Source organism: Clarias gariepinus, chromosome 21 (assembly GCF_024256425.1).
Source record: "Clarias gariepinus isolate MV-2021 ecotype Netherlands chromosome 21, CGAR_prim_01v2, whole genome shotgun sequence".
NCBI classification, from domain to species: domain Eukaryota; kingdom Metazoa; phylum Chordata; class Actinopteri; order Siluriformes; family Clariidae; genus Clarias; species Clarias gariepinus.
The window spans coordinates 20,931,477-20,943,201 of record NC_071120.1 but is presented as its reverse complement, the minus strand read 5'-3'; the positions used below and the strand labels follow the sequence as shown (position 1 = coordinate 20,943,201).

Genomic DNA, 11,725 nt, shown 5'->3' with positions numbered 1-11,725 from the left:
ACTGTTACAAAGCATTGACACTAAAGACTTTTTTAATCATTTAAACAATTTAATATTTTTCTTTGTTAATGGACATTTTTTATTTTTATTATTTGCCTTAGAATATGCCATATAAGGGCTTATATTCCAAATATTAGCTGTTGCAATAGGCACAGTAACATTATTATAGTTGAACATGTACGCTCAAGCAGTACCACAGAATAGCGTTCATCCCATCATCCAGAGATTGGAAGTATGAATCCCGACAATGCTGCAGCCATTTATAGACCAGACTCCAAGGGAGAAAAATTGCCCTTGTCCTGTCAATCACAACAACACTAGCCAACCATGGCTGCCTTCGAGCTCACCCAGGCAGAAGTGGGCGGATAGTGGGTTTTTTTTTTTCTGATGCTCCTGATATTGCACAAGCAGCAGTTTGAAAAGATGTGGTCGAATTGGCTTCAAGTGCCTTGCAGCAAGCACGTGATAGCCTTCACCCTCTTGGTTTGTTTGTAGCTGTTGTAATATAGGGGACAGTTCTCTGACAGGTGGGAACTGGCCATGACTAAATCATGAAGAAAATCTTGGGGAAAAATACAAAAGAGCATATTAATATAAACCTGTGATTTGAATTACAGCCTGCTGTCAGACCTGCTGTTCTGGAAGAATAATCAACCTTGACCAATCATACCAATCAGAATCAAAACAGTGCTGTGTGGTTATATATTCTGATCTTATTCTTAATGCTGATTGAGAATCTGTCTAAGAAGTGCTTTCCTCTGTGAAGCTTTACAATCCTGGCACCAGGTTTTAAGTACAGTCAGTAGGAAGACCTTGAGTCTTATACGCACATGTAGCCACGCTTAACACCTCCCACTGTTCACCAGTGAGGACCAGTCAGATTCAAAATATTCTTGTTGGATACATGAAGCCCTGTGGATACAACTGCCTGTTTCTGATTAAACATCATTCCTCTTGTTCTCTGTTCCACTGCCTGCTGCGCTACTGTAGATTAGCTCTCAATCACAGCATGCCCATCCAGCACTTTAATAACAGTAATCCTGGATGAGGATTCAGGCCTGCATAAACTCAGAACAAGAGTGATCCTGCCGGAAATGCATTTAAGAGGGCATTACCAGATGGAACTACAGTCCCTTCCAAAAGTAATGGAATGGCAAGAACAGATCTATTGTTTTTGCAAACATTTGGGTTTGAAATCAAAAGATTTTCTCAAAAAGACTTTGAGAGAAAGACATTGAGAGCCAAAATATCGAAGCCATGCCACAAGATAAACAAACTGAAAAAATTCTGAAACTAGGATTCACCACGGTTTGGGAGAGACCAACTAGTGGAGAAGTAAGAGATCTACTCCTGATAAAAATTATATTAGCTCAACAACATTGTAGGTAGTGTCATGGCTTGGGCTTGCATGGCTTCTTCCGGAACAGGCACAGGAATATTTATTGATGTTGTCAGCATCTTTCTTTTTTTTTTTAACATTAAATTACCCACTTTTTTAAAATTATGTCAAAGTGGTATTGGGATATCCCTTTTAAATGCATGTGCCCACTGTGCCCGCTCTTTTTCTGGTGTGCCCGAGTGGCTATGGCGCAGGGTGCTTGGGCCTGCGCATCGTTGCTTGCAACTATACTATACAATATATACTATACTATACAAATGTGTGACATTGACCATGTTAACTGTGCACTAAAGTTCCTCAGGCTTAGCACAGGGTTGTGTAGTCCATGCAATGTGCATGCTGTCTCTAAAGAAAAAAGTGATATGACGATTACCAACAAATTATGAATATTATGTAAATATAAAAAAATAATAATACAATAATATAATTTGTACTAAAAATTGTTATGAAAATTGGAAAACAATCCGATATAGAAGTATTGTCACTGGTGGTTTCAGACTTTTGAACCCCACTGTATGTAAAACACAACATATCATTTGGTGATCCTTCATATGTTGCTCCAAAGATACATTCATAGAGGAGAATCTTGACTCACTCAAGAGGTATTCATTATGCCCAAAAGCCTTAAGAGTCTTCATAGAAACTACACAATAATAGGGAGTCTAAAGAACGGAAGACCAATGGGTCCCTTGATTAGAGACATTGCTTTGAGAGAGATCAAAAAAATGCTTCACTTCAAGCCCTTGCATTTATCTTCATATTACCCTTGACCTGAGCCTGCAAAAAAGACACAATAATGAATAAGCCCACATGTATGCATCCAGGTGTGCATATCCAAATGAATAGCTGAAAAAGCATCTTTTCCTAAAAAAAAAACAAAAAAACAATTTGTGCAAAAAGAGGAGGGTGCACACCATGAAGTAAAATCTTCTTGATGAAATCCATGAGAAACTAGAAATATCGAGAATTTGTGAGTCTCGGGTATCTCCAGTATATTCGCCAGAGGTTTGTGTGTCCGCAAAACCAGTCCTTCACAGTTGAGTGGGTAGATCTTGGAGGTCAGGATGGAGACACCATTCATCTCTGTTCGGATAGATACAGCAGGTGTGTGGGACCCAAGTGAGGCCTGCATGGTGACAAAGGTCATCAAGACTTCACAAATGTCTTGTCTTTCTTAACCACAATCCATTGTCAGGCGTTGTGGTGTAAATTGATATGCTCTCTGAACTGCTCACCAGAAGCTGGCCAGGCGATAATAATCAGGAAAGAACAGATGACGCCGACTATATAGTACGTCCATCTGAACAACAAGAGAACATTTTATATTACCTAAATTAATAAGTATTAATATGTTCTGTTTGTTTTCATGTTGTTGTTTTTTTTAGCCTTAGGATTTTATCTCACTTACATTGAAAGATTAAATGATCACAGCTGCCATGCTATACAACCAATACTTCCTGTTTAATGCTTTCAGTGTCTTGTTTGTTGTGGAGTGAAGTATAAATGTTCAAATTAGAAAAATTCGAATGGTTCATGAAGTATTGCTCAGTGTGTGATCAATAATCTAACACATTAAGTCGCACCACTGGAGTCCTTTATCACACAGCACAAGTAGTCCGTGTTCTACAGGAGTGCAACCTTTGGCCTCGCTCCAATTCCATCCAGTCTAAGGGAAGTTCAGCCAATGCGGAAGCATCACAAATCATAAGTGAGTGAAATGCCATAAATGTGTCATGAAGTGCTTTAATGCACTCCTAATGCACTTCTCCCAACAGCTATAGGAGAGATTTAATAGCAGTGCGACGAAAGGGCACACCAAGCTGCTAAAGTAATTCTTGGAATGAATCCCATCTACATATTGCTGCAACGGCAGCTCATGGAAGTCTGGAGATTTTAGGGGGGTTTATTGTTTTGACGTCTCCCCACAATGCTCTGACTAAATAAGCAAATTTACAGACAAATCCTACAGAAATGTGTTTGATTGTGTGAAATAGGAATAAACTTCATCATATTTGACAGATCTCTAAGACCATCAAGTGATGTGATAATATAGTACAGTAATCTACTGCATGAAATATACAGTATACATGTAATTATTCTTATAGCCAGGAATTACATACTGAAGTTAAATTTTGTTTAAAAAGAGAAAAAGAAAAAAGAAACTAAATAACCTTTTGGGAGTGCATTCTATTTATTTATTTATTTATTTATTTATTGAGGGGGGGCAGTCATTTTATTTATCAGAGTATTTTTACTCATATAAAAATATATACATTTATAAAAAAATATATAAATGTAACCTCTGAAGTCATAAAACTATCAACTTAATTAGAGTTTGTGGACATTTGATAAAATTTCCCACTGGCTAAAAACGCTCCAGCAAATGCCGTAACGCTAGTTTTATTGACATTACTGTACGTACTGTAGAGAATCATACATATACTATATACAGGAACCATGGCAACACATTAATTAATAGGTGTATGTTTAAAATTGTAATGTCATGATGTATTTCTAACTTGTTTGGAAAGCTGTATAAGCTCATTAATAAACATCAACATTATTATTATTATTATCATAATATTATTATCTATACATAAAGTTTAATAAAACTGTAAATAAAAACTGTACAAATAATTTGGGGATGATGTAGTAATAAAACAAAAACACATCAAGATGTTTTTTTTTTCAGGATTTTTGCGTTTTTTTTTCTCTTAGTGTTTTTGTTTGTGCACACATCACGTGCAAACTACTGAACAAATTTTAATGGGGTTTATTAGGTGTATTTGGCCGAGTTTGAGGTAACATATCAGCTTTGTTTCATTTCAATCTGTCCGCGGAAAGAAAACATATGCTATCTGTGGTAAAATAGTGGTAAAATGCTCACCTAATCATCTGAAAATCACTGGTTTGATTCCCAGGTGATGCTGTAGCCTCTCGCAGCCGAGGGCCTGGAGAGAGCTGATCGGCCGAGCTCTCTCAGCGGGGTAGGCATAGTATTCATCAATCGTGGCTCTACAGCCAATCGTGGGCGTCTGTGAGCTCACGCAAAAAGAAGGAGTGGATAGCGCAATCCTCCGAGTGTGTTGAGCCGTCCCCAATGGTGAGGGAGCGAGCAGTTTGAAAAGATGCGGCCGGTTGGCGTCACATGTTTCGGAGGAAATACGGGATGGTCTTTGGCCCCTCCCTAACTGGCGGTAGAGGAATTGGATACGACTAAATTAGAGAGAGAAAAATCTATTTATTTCCTAAAGTTAAACATTATTAACATTTCATGTTAGTGTACGTAAGCTACATTTCCAAAAAATGTATGGTCTGTTTTATCGCATATAGTATTGCACTGAATATCTGCAGTTTAAGAAAAATAAACCTCTAATAAGCTGGTTATGTTCCAAGTTACGACTGGATTGGTGACTGTTTATGTTCACACTTATTAGCCATGCAATAATGCCTATGTGTGGGTAGGCTGAGAAAACCCACCAGATGTTGTTACGGTCGATTTAAGGTAAACAGATTAAAACATTTTTTTTTCCTGCTTATGACTTGGGCACTAAGTAAAGCTTCAAACCTTGCTTAGACATTCTGCAGCTGTTGGGTTAAATAAAGTGCCAGTTCCTAAAGATGTTGTAAGTGCTAGCTTGCTAGCTAAGTATGCTTTGCTCATATAGTGAATGCCAAGATCTGTGATTGTGACAATGTTCGAATTCTAACCATAAATATCAAACAGAATTGATTGAATGAATCAATGATTATTTCAGAACTGATGTAATAGTAAAGAGTAATCAGTCTAGTCAAGAGCAACAACGAGGCAGATCTGGTGTCCATGGTGTTTACCTTAGCAGTTGAGATGCAGACTGCTATGGATAATTTTCATTGTACTCTAAGATCCTTGAAAAAAGTGTCACAAATGTTGATTTTCCCTTACTTCATTAGATAACGGATAGTGGCGATAGGTAGGGCATTTGCTCACAACACCTTGTCAGATAAGGATTATATTGAAATCAGGTTAACTCTAACAGAATGACAACAAATCAAACCTTGCTTACTGTAGTATGTGGTTTACAATAAAACATAAAAAGGATACTTGCTCTTGGTTTTTAACATAAATAAAATTAATTACTGGAGATAGCTGATGGAATTTCAAATTATACTGTATGCAGTAAAATCTACCTGCAAAAGAGTAATTATTTATTCAGAAATACAGTGCTTGAGTCTTGAGCATCCCTTATTACTTCTTATGAAATTAAATTAAATAAAATGAAATTATGTATATTAATTTAAAGGAATAAAAAAGACTGTTTTACTGTGACAACCTACAAAGTGCCTAAAGATAAACTATAAAAAGTATTTGTTTATGTAACAGCCCTAGCAGCAACCTCATTTCCCTTCTTGTCTGTTCCAACCAATCAGCCTTCAGCATTAGCAGTATACTAATTACCGGCCTGATCATCTGTCATCATCTGCATGTGTTTCTCACTGTTTTCTGCCTAAAGGTAGATTTTTTTTTCTGCTTGATTTATTCATAGATTACTGTGTAGCTTAAAAAACAAAACGATAAAAAAAAAATGAGAGCCAAATACTTGCCAAAAATAAGAGCCAAATAGTTCTTAAGATAAAATATACAAAATTTGGAGAAATGAGTGGTAGCTGTATATATGATAAGATGTGTTAAAATCTGACCATATACAATACATTTTACATACAATATTCCAATTATACTGTACACCATACGGCCAAAACACAGTTTTGGTGCTGATTTTATGTTCATGTTTATAATAAAAATGTGTGTGTTTAGGAAGCTACTGTACTTCTGAAGGTTATGCAACATGGAAGTAAGCAATCTTCCTTACCAAAAATTTTAAGTTTCTAACTTGCCGTTTTTTGAAGAGATGATTTTATACATGCCCCCAGAATGGCAATGTTTCAGCGTTATACTGTCTCGCTTCAAACAATAATTATTTAAAATGCAAATTATTCATATTTATTTATGAATATTGATAATTGGTGTAAGCTTTTATAAGCATATTACCTGTAAAAAATTGTTGCTTAAAGTGGTTTAGAAAGTTTAAAAAGCGAATAAATCTGTAGTGTCCATAATCATGACAAATTCACGTTGCAATATCTTGACAAGTTTTGCATTTTAGAATAATAGACTTTTTTAGGTTTATGCTTTTTCATGTGAAATCTAAATTAACCTAGTTTTATCTGAATGACAATTAAAATTATTGCAAGATTTTAATAAAAAAAAAAGTTACGGACACTACATAAAAGGGAATGAAATTTAATTTAGCAAATGTGTTTCTTTTTATTTGATAAAAATATAAATGTCTACCCATATTTAAAAAAAAAAAAACTTAACATGGATCGGGAAATAAAAAGCTTTTACGAAGTACTGTAAAAAAATTTGTTATATGATCCTATCTGAAAATTTACTTTTTTACTTTTTTCATACCTTATACTGTAAATGTATAAAGCAAGTGATAACACTTATTAAAGGGTATTAGTTTCATCACCTGGTAAACCTGGTAGCTCTCAACCAGAATGATGATCATCATTGGTTCATTTTTTAAAATGAAAGCAACAAGAGATTGTCTTAATAAGACGATTGAATATGGTATTCTAGCAAGTTTGCTATTAAACTCTGTCATCTACAATGAAAATCGTTATTGTCTGTCCACTTCAGAAAAAAAAAAAATGAAAGTAGCAAACTATTTGGTGTTGGATCAGAGGAGTTAAACTGTTGAGGAATATGCTCAGCCATGTGGAGGTGTAGAGGACATTGTTAGGCTCTCAGGAGTCCCTCGAGCGAACCGTTTTCACACAAGTTGAGCTTTGGCACTTATTTTAATTCTCAAGGCATGTGGCTACACAGCAGTGTTAAAAGGTCAATAAGAATGGAGATATTGAGTGTTAGTAGGAGAAGCTACTTCAGGGGTTTCAAATCTCAGGAGTGCTAAAAAATCCCACTTTTAGGATCATTATTTAAATAAATATGCACCAAAGTTTGAAGAAATGGAAATAAAGAAGAAAAATAATGATGTATAAGGCTGTAAAGACACATGCACAGATAAACACACACGCACACAGAAACAGCCATCTTGCATTTTTTCCGCTCTGCCTGTCAGTCAAACGCAAGTCTTTTGGAAGTCTATTTGGCCATATTTTGCTCAGCATGACATCTCATTTATTCTCCCTAATCATGATTTCTTTTTTACACACCTTTCCCTGGCTCGGCAGAGCCCCTACCTTTCCTTTCCCCATCGCTGTCATTTCTGATCTGGGTGGACCCGTTCTGTTCGGGTCAGTGCCTCTGAGCCACACTATTCGCCAGGGGAGCCAAAGGAGGGGTTTACATCTCGGGCCTGGAGTTTTCCCCTCCATTTGTTAGAATGCCAGGTCACTGCACCGCTCCGGTGGCGTAGGCGAAGATAATGGCTCCTGCGCCAGCTCCCACTCATTACGCACTCAGTAGCTCTGACCTTGCTCAGGGGCTCAGGATGGACTCAGTGTGAGGGAGTGTGTTTGGGGGTGGTGGAGGTTTTAGTGATGGTGAACAGACTGGTGATGTTAGTGTGGCCATGAAACATCGTACACCTGATTGTAGTGTCACACAGCTACAGAGTCGCTCCAGGACTCAGTGTCACATGCGCATTTTCTTTTTATAATAAACATTGCTTTTTTACAACAAATATTGCCTTGGTTAGGCATTTCTTATTTCAGTTTATTATTATTATTATTATTATTATTATTATTATTATGTTTTTATTGTTCTTATTTGTGTTATTATTGTGTGTAAATTATGGAGCCTGGTTCACCAAAAAAAATTCTTATCTTATCTAGATCTTATCTTATCACTTAAAGTAGTAAAAGTATATTAATATATTTAATTGCAAAATGCAAACAGATCATATCTTATATTAGATTTAAGCATTTAGCATTTTAAAAGCTTTAGCTTTATAACTTTTGTTATAACTGATAATATTGTATCTTATGTAATTTTTTATTCTGTTGCAAAAAAAAAAAAAAAAGTTTGTTAAAATGGATCCTGGGATCATGCATGGTAAAATTCAGATGTAACTGAATATTGTGCATGAACAACATTATCTTGTTAATTGTCCTGACACCAAGAATAAAATTCTTCTCGGTAGCAGACATTTGTTCCATACTGTATGCAAATATTTTTGCATATTTCCCCACAAATGTTCCAGAACAGTATTAAATCTGTGCATGATGGTGTACTTTCGGTTCTCTCTCAACATCCGGTTCAGGCTTACGCAGAGCATAAAAGCACTAAATGCCCAGGCAGATAAGCCACAGCAGTAGACCTCAGCCAACTGTAATGCATTAGGCACTTGGGCTCTTAACCTTCCTCAATAACAGAAATATTAGCCAGGCATGTTAATGCTTTTTCTGAGGTTTCCATGGTGGCTGTGCTCCTCGGCACAACGCAACAAAAGGGTGATAACATAACCGTACCATCCGTGCGCTATTAACAAAATGGGAACTAAACATCTCTTTCTTCCTGAATTCGACAGATAATGCCACACAAGCTACATTATCTATCTATCTATCTATCTATCTATCTATCTATCTATCTATCTATCTATCTATTCCTGAATATGTGTGGGCAGTGTTCCCTTCGAGCCATTTTGGAAAAGTGTTAGAAAGCTGCAAGAGGAGAGCCACACTATTATTCGGAAAAGCTTTGAGGGACAGGGCCGTAATAAAGGTATTTACCTTTTAATGCCATGTTGTTTTTAATGCTAGAAAAAGATGGAAGTGCACAGTATTTTACAATCATGTCCCACGCTAAACGATGCACATTAAAATTTTTGCATTAAAAAAACTCTAACTCAAGTCAAGTGTGATTCACTTTGTAAAAAAATGCATGCAGGATGCAGTGATTTAAAAAGATTTTTTTAAACATACAATAAAAAGAAAGCACTTCTATCATGCAGTTCTTGACGACTGTGCAATACTTTAATAATGATTTTTGTATATTCAAAATCTTCCAATTGTTACATTGCTGTTTGAGATGTTCATCACTGCAGAAACATGGCAGCCTCCAACATGAGATCAGTGAGTTCTTTTGTAATTATTATTTACCCACAGGTTGGTCCAAAATGTGATAATCGTAACAATAATATAATAGTGATACCAGCCATACAGCCTTGAATAAAGAGAAAACTGAATTTTGGCTACTGATTTTTTTTTTTTCAGTTTTAAAAGGTTTTGATTTGTCCTCTGTATTTAAGATAGCACTAAATAATTGTTATAATTTATTTAAATTCCATCATTCCGTTCTTCTCATTAGAACCTTTTGAATTTTTTGTTGATGTAGCAAAAATACCTGTAATACTCTGAACTTCCTGTACGCTTTAAACATTCTGGTCAGGCTGTCCTCTGAACCCTTTGTCAATGGAGAGGAGAACTGCTGCTTACTAGTTCTTTTTTTCCGTAAAATACTCAGACCAGTCTATCTGGCAAATAACTAAGATAGACTACTGGTTTGTACCAGGCCTGACTACGATTGCCACTTCCTCACTCACCCAGTGGTCAGCTTTCACATTCACGTCTCCTTCCCTAGCTGAGTACACTTGTTTGGCTTCACACTTTAATACAGTAGTTGACAGTATGCACCCAGCTGGTGTGTGATCTGCTCATAAACATAAATAAGAAGAGTACAACAGAGTCAATCAAGCACTATGCAACCATCTTACCTGTCATCCTACTTAGCCATAGTCCTAAAGTGAAAGCTGCCACTGAGGTCACATTTTCCTTCTATTTGATATTTGCAGCTTTTGACCTCTACCTGTATAATTGTATGCATGAAGCAGTGTACATATAATCCCCTTTGAATTAGCCTATATAATATTATAGTTTTTTTTATTGAGGCCAAGGAGTGCAAAACAAAATAGCAAAATTGAAAACAAAATGTAAAATCTGTAAACAAAATAACAAAACCGAAAAGAATAACAAAAAACAATAACAAAATAACAAAATTGAAAACAAAACTGAAAACAAAATTGAAAATCCAAAAACAAAATAACAAAAACAAAACAACAAACTTAAAAACAAAATAACACAACCGAAAACAAAATAATAAAATCGAAAGCAAAGTAACAAAACTGAAAACTAAATAACAAAACAAAAAAACAAAACTAAACACAAAATGACAAAACAAAATGAAAAATCTGATAACAAAATAACAAAACCGAAAACACAACGACAATTCAGTCAAACTGGAAAGGGTTTTTCTATATTCACAGTTTCACAGTCATGTTTTGCTAAAGAAAAATGTAAATTAAAGCTACCCCACAAAGGGTAGGGTGAATAAAAAAAAAAAAAATTAAGTAAAATAATTTGCCAGGTTAAGTGAAAGTCTAAAATTGGTAGAAATCACATTGTGCATATGAATGAATACACACACACACACACTGTAAAAGGTGAATAATCAATCGATAAAATTACCAATTCTATGATCATGATAATTTACTATTGTCTGACAATAATACCTTCATACTTCAAGTGCATGCCTGCTCCTAAAAAAATGAAACACAGACAGAGAGATAGGGGGAGAGAGAGAGAGAGAGAGAGAGAGAGAGAGAGATGCACAAAGCTACAGCTATTATTCCGCAGCAACCCCTGTGCCTGTAACTGTCTCTTATTGTTGGCCTTGTAGAATCTCTGTCATCTTGCCTTTAATAGCTGAGATCAAATAGGTGCCTGCTGGGAAGAGAATGTCCTCGGGCTCTGCACAGAACATCCGCCAGCTATTTAGTTCAATTCAATTTCAATTTAATTTCATTTGTATAGCTCTTTTACCAACAGATATTGTCAGCAGCTTTACTGAAATCTGGGTCTAGACCTCTAATGAGCAAGCAAAAAATGACAGTGGAAAAAAAAAAAAAAAAAACCTCACCAAGAAGCTCACTGAGACGGCTCTTAAGAAACCTTGAGTGGAGTCAGGCTCAAAAGGGAAGCCATTCTTCTCTGGGTGATACTGGCTAGCGGGATTTTGATATCACGCCCATGAGAAATGATAGCAGCACATTTATACAGACAGTTATACACAGGATGGGAAAACAGGACTGGCTGCATTAAACATTTACAGGGTATTGGGAGTGAGTAGGGTTTCAATGTAAGCAGGGCTCATAAATACAAATAAGGTTTAAGTTTACTATCCACACAGAGAGCATATTTTGGTTGCAGTTGATAAATGCTTGAAGTTATTTATTTTTACTCGCTGGGGAAAAACAGGACCTTCAGTAACCAAAAGAAAAACATACAGATATGAACTACTATAGATGCTGGAGCAGATATTTT

At 35.9% G+C, this 11,725-nt stretch overlaps 1 long non-coding RNA gene across 1 annotated transcript; it reads right to left on the bottom strand.

Moving 5' to 3' along the window:
- Positions 1-9,666: 9,666 nt before the first annotated feature.
- Positions 9,667-11,406, bottom strand: LOC128509858 (uncharacterized). The gene is made up of 3 exons (XR_008356079.1): positions 11,322-11,406; positions 10,915-11,152; positions 9,667-10,055 (listed from the first exon to the last, which is right to left on the bottom strand). It is a non-coding gene; the product is annotated as an uncharacterized LOC128509858 (long non-coding RNA).
- Positions 11,407-11,725: the final 319 nt, after the last annotated feature.